General features: G+C 35.7%; 1 protein-coding gene and 1 long non-coding RNA gene across 6 annotated transcripts in view; one reads left to right on the top strand and one right to left on the bottom strand.

The window, feature by feature from the left end:
• C2H3orf67 (chromosome 2 C3orf67 homolog) overlaps nt 1–6158 on the bottom strand; it is a 309119-nt gene that overhangs the window by 127445 nt on the left and 175516 nt on the right. The window lies entirely within an intron of this gene.
• Nucleotides 1–6158, top strand: part of LOC112619454 — a 215470-nt gene that overhangs the window by 64678 nt on the left and 144634 nt on the right. The gene's annotated exons all lie outside the window — the stretch shown is intronic.

Raw genomic sequence — 6158 nt, 5'->3', positions numbered from 1 at the left:
GTTTTTTGAAAAGATCAACAAAATTGACAGACCACTAGCAAGACTAATAAAGAAGAAAAGAGAGAAGAATCAAATCGACGCAATTAAAAATGAAAAAGGGGATATCACCACCGACCCCACAGAAATACAAACTACCATCAGAGAATACTATAAACACCTCTACGCAAATAAACTGGAAAACCTAGAAGAAATGGATAATTTCCTGGACACTTACACTCTTCCAAGACTAAACCAGGAAGAAGTTGAATCCCTGAATAGACCAATAGCAGGCTCTGAAATTGAGGCAACAATTAATAGCCTACCAACCAAAAAAAGTCCAGGACCAGATGGATTCACAGCTGAATTCTACCAGAGGTACAAGGAGGAGTTGGTACCATTCCTTCTGAAACTATTCCAATCAATAGAAAAAGAGGGAATCCTCCCTAACTCATTTTATGAGGCCAACATCATCCTGATACCAAAGCCTGGCAGAGATACAACAAAAAAAGAGAATTTTAGACCAATATCCCTGATGAACATCGATGCAAAAATCCTCAATAAAATACTGGCAAACCGGATTCAGCAACACATCAAAAAGCTTATCCACCATGATCAAGTGGGCTTCATCCCTGGGATGCAAGGCTGGTTCAACATTCGCAAATCAATAAACATAATCCAGCATATAAACAGAACCAAAGACAAGAACCACATGATTATTTCAATAGATGCAGAAAAGGCTTTTGACAAAATTCAACAGCCCTTTATGCTAAAAACGCTCAATAAATTCGGTATTGATGGAACGTACCTCAAAATAATAAGAGCTATTTATGACAAACCCACAGCCAATATCATACTGAATGGGCAAAAACTGGAAAAATTCCCTTTGAAAACTGGCACAAGACAGGGATGCCCTCTCTCACCACTCCTATTCAACATAGTGTTGGAAGTTCTGGCTAGGGCAATCAGGCAAGAGAAAGAAATCAAGGGTATTCAGTTAGGAAAAGAAGAAGTCAAATTGTCCCTGTTTGCAGATGACATGATTGTATATTTAGAAAACCCCATCGTCTCAGCCCAAAATCTCCTTAAGCTGATAAGAAACTTCAGCAAAGTCTCAGGATACAAAATTAATGTGCAAAAATCACAAGCATTCTTATACACCAGTAACAGACAAACAGAGAGCCAAATCATGAATGAACTTCCATTCACAACTGCTTCAAAGAGAATGAAATACCTAGGAATCCAACTTACAAGGGATGTAAAGGACCTCTTCAAGGAGAACTACAAACCACTGCTCAGTGAAATAAAAGAGGACACAAACAAATGGAAGAACATACCATGCTCATGGATAGGAAGAATCAATATCGTGAAAATGGCCATACTGCCCAAGGTAATTATAGATTCAATGCCATCCCCATCAAACTACCAATGAATTTCTTCACAGAATTGGAAAAAACTGCTCTAAAGTTCATATGGAACCAAAAAAGAGCCCGCATCTCCAAGACAATCCTAAGTCAAAAGAACAAAGCTGGAGGCATCACGCTACCTGACTTCAAACTATACTACAAGGGTACAGTAACCAAAACAGCATGGTACTGGTACCAAAACAGAGATACAGACCAATGGAACAGAACAGAGCCCTCAGAAAAATACCACACATCTACAGCCATCTGATCTTTGACAAACGTCAGAAAAACAAGAAATGGGGAAAGGATTCCCTATTTAATAAATGGTGCTGGGAAAAATTGGCTAGCCATAAGTAGAAAGCTGAAACTGGATCCTTTCCTTACCGCTTATATGAAAATTAATTCAAGATGGATTAGAGACTTAAATGTTAGACCTAATACCACAAAAACCCTAGAAGAAAACCTAGGTAATACCATTCAGGACATAGGCATGGCCAAGGACTTCATGTCTAAAACACCAAAAGCAACGGCAACAAAAGCCAAAATTGACAAATGGGATCTAATTAAACTAAAGAGCTTCTGCACAGCAAAAGAAACTACCATCAGAGTGAACAGGCAACCTACAGAATGGGAGAAAATTTTTGTAATCTACTCATCTGACAAAGGGCTAATATCCAGAACCTACAAAGAACTCAAACAAATTTACAAGAAAAAAACAAACAACCCCATCAAGAAGTGGGCAATGGATATGAACAGACATTTCTCAAAAGAGGACATTCATACAGCCAACAGACACATGAAAAAATGCTCATCATCACTTGCCATCAGAGAAATGCAAATGAAAAGCACAAAGAGATACCATCTCACACCAGTTAGAATGGCAATCATTAAAAAGTCAGGAAACAACAGGTGCTGGAGAGGAAACTATCGCAAGAACAGAAAACCAAATACTGCATGTTCTCACTCATAGGTGGAAACTGAACAATGAGATCACTTGGACTGGGGAAGGGGAACATCACACACCAGGGCCTATCACGGGGAGGGGGGAGGTGGGAGGGATTGCATTGGGAGTTATACCTGATGTAAATGACGAGTTGATGGGTGCTGGCGAGTTGATGGGTGCAGCACAGCAACATGGCACAAGTATACGTATGTAACAAACCTGCACGTTATGCACATGTACCCTAGAACTTAAAGTATAATTAAAAAAAAAACAAAGAAGAAACTAGAAATGCCCCATAATTACTCATTGACATCAATCATGAATACAGTTGGAAAATTAAAATTCTGTAATAAAGAAGGGTATGACACTAGAAGTAAAAGTCTTTTCTCACTGCCCCTGCCTCCACTAGTCCCTGTCTCAAAGGTAATTATCAAGTTTCCTGTGTTTCCTTAAAACTTTTATGCATATATCATATGTAGGTAACTATCTTTTTTATTTCTATCAATGAGATCATACTGAAACAACATTCTTGGTTTCTATTTTTCACTGACTGACGCAGCTTTGAGACTTTTCCAGGCCATCACAGGCAGAGCAGGTCATTCTTTGTATAGCTGCATGATATCTTATTGTGCGGTTATTGAGTCAATTCCCTACGGTATGCAAGTAGTTTGTCTCTGGATTTTTGTTATTACAAGCAATGCAGTCATAAATATCTAAAGGAGAAACATAAAAATAGGTTTGAGTCAATCCTGCAAAAGTAACACAATTGTCAAACTGATAAAATGAATTTAATAATATAATATTATGTTTTATATTATTAAAATTTTTTCAGTATTTGGCAGAAATTTTACAGAAAAATTAAAATCCACTCTATACATGATTTGTGTCATCTTTGTTGTAACAGATTCCACAGATATTGATCGATAAGATCCATATTCAATGGATATTATTTCACACTTAAAATTTTTTTGACAAAAGAATGTGACTAGTTATGTTTCACTTTTATTGAAGATAGGGAAAGAGGATATACGATTCAAACGTAAGAGATGACTGAGTTTATTTTGAATTATCACACGTTGAAACTAAAAATTGTGAGATATCTTTAACCAGCAATCCTAAGACAAGGTTAAGCAAAAGTCTGAGTTTAGAAAAGAAGAAATTAAAGAGTGTCTTGATTTATTCTGAAGTCAGAATCTAACTCCTCCTTTTAGGTTCTCCTACTTCACAGTAGACTTTTAAATATTTGAATCTTGCTTTCATAGTGTGGAACCAACAGAAAAATTTTTAGTAAGGACTTCACCATTGACAAAAACAGTTAGATGACTATTTCATGTTTTTTTTTTTTTTTTTTTTTTCTTGATGCATTAATTTACCCATTTGCAATTGTGCTAGGAGCTAGGGATGTCAGTGTCTTCTCATTCAAAAAGGAGTAAGAATCCAATAAGATGGCTGCTGTGGACAAGAGGGCACTTGGGAAGACTGCCTTGTAATTTTAAAGTAAATTACTAGTTTTGATTTGTGCTTAGTGGACCACTGCATCTTGTCACTAGCAGCTGAATGCTCAACTTCAATAACCAGATCTGGTTCTCTGGTTCAATTAAACTGGGGTCCCATTAATGAAAATAAGATCATCAGATTCCACAGTCTTCTGCAACAGTATTAGTTAATGTGTACTGGGAATTGACAAAGTGAATAGTGTGAATGCGTGGTTTTTGGAAACATAATTATTAGTTTCATTAAAAGCTCTTGATCAAGTTGTATTCTATTCAACAAAATGCACTCCAAAAGAGTCAGAAGTTTTAAGGTTTCCTTTTCAGCTTGTGTGAAAACACTAGAAAGCACCCACAGAAAACAGATACTTCTTTCTCTAGAGGTTTCATTGGGATCTCTCAATATGTGCATTTATAATAAAATATCACAATTTACATGAGTAGTCCATAGTTAATTAAAGAGAACACATTTTCTCATGCAATTCAAATCTCATTGTGGGGAGTCCACTTTTTAGAAAGACACAAAAACAAGTACTTCAAATGAAGAAATATCTCTTGGCTTTCCCATGATTAAAAAGCCTGTCCTTGGGAATTATTCATTAGCTACACCTTTCAAATGGCTTACACAAAGAACAAGAATTATTACAATATTCACTGATGGTAAGCTTCAAAGCTCACAAATGTCAAAATCAGCAATTGAAAAGTATTTACAGAAAGAGAACCACAAAGTGCAATTTATGTTTGTGTAATCTTAACTGGCATACATGTGCAATGAGATTTACTTAAGAAGTGCAATCATAAAGCCTATGGTAATGGATATAAATATAATTGGGATTCACAGAGCAGAAGAAATGTGCTATGAGATGACAATTATTCATTTCTGTATATATGACTCAAGTTCACTATTATGCACTGAGAGCCCATTTATGGAAATTGCAAAATATATGTTAACATCCTCTTTTATCAGTTGGGTTGAAGTATGGCCTATGAAAAAGTTTGTGTTTAATTATAACATTGAATTAGTGATGCAATTAATATTTATTCAAATTCCCATTTAATTTCACACATTATAAGTGTCTTTCAATTTTAAATCGAAAAAGACACTTAAAATATCTGGATATAGACTCGCACTTTCATTTAAAGACATAATGAATTCTTAAAACATTAAGCTAGAAAAATAGCATTTATAATGGCAAACAATTATCTGATATGCTTTATAGTTTAGCATTTGTTATGGAAAGTTATCACAGCATATTAGATACAGATATAGCATTTGTTATAGAACACACTCTTACTTATTTTATTCTGTGGTACATCTTCCATTCAGATTGAATTGTGACCCAAAGTGTTTACAGTAGCTGTCTGGGTAGTCAGATCTTTTTAATCCTTTTATGTATATATTTTCTCAAGGCTCTTTAATGACCATGGATTATATACAGTCTCTCTCTGTCTAAAGATAGTACACATAGTAAGCATACAAATTCCCATTGTGTGTGCCTGCATTGCTATCAAAAAGTCCTACCTAAAGTTGGTAACTGCAGAAGCAGGTGATGAGTACACAGGTATTGTTCATCATACATTCTCTCGAACTTTCTGTAAGTTTGGAAATGTCGTAATTAAGGGCTAAATAACGTACTGCTTATTTATACATAGTAGTCTGCCAGGATTTATACTGAAAAGGTTACCAAATAGGTCCCAATGCTCTGGGAATATACAATTTAGGACAAGTTATACTGATGAAGATTGACATATAGAAAATATCCCAAGAATAAATGAACATGGAATAAGTACAGAGAATAAAATGAGTTCACTTTTGAAATTTTCATATCATGGTTATCTCCTTTCTCTTGTTTCTCCTTGACCTCCTTCAAACTTTGACCACTCTCTCATCCCCATCTATTACCTGAGAATCACTGAGTCTTGCCAGTTTTCCTGGCAGTTGCTCTCAGGGCCATTGCTTCCCACTTTCAAAGCTACTGTGAGTCTGGGCCTTTGCCATTTTAAGCCTAGATTGCCACAAAGACTTCTTAGTTGTGCTCCTTAATTTCTGGTCTCACTTGATTTCAAAATTTCACTTTGAATCCTGCTGTTAAATTCAACTTCCTAAAACAGAAGTTATCATTCCTCTACCTTAGGAAATTGAAGCCCATTTCTCTCGTATTCTTCCAACACAGTCACTCTGCTTATACTAAGGCCCTTCCTCTTATTAATCCCTCAGTAAACTTGTCTACTCATTGTGCTGTCTCTTTGTCTTTGCTCAGTCTTCTGCTCCATCTTACACTTCCAACAACCTCACATCTATTTATTTATTATAAGTACTTATTTATATAAGTATAGGTTGGA

This window comes from Theropithecus gelada, chromosome 2, assembly GCF_003255815.1.
Source record: "Theropithecus gelada isolate Dixy chromosome 2, Tgel_1.0, whole genome shotgun sequence".
NCBI classification, from domain to species: domain Eukaryota; kingdom Metazoa; phylum Chordata; class Mammalia; order Primates; family Cercopithecidae; genus Theropithecus; species Theropithecus gelada.
Note: the sequence above shows the minus strand (reverse complement) of the source record. Positions and strands in the feature narration are given on the sequence as shown.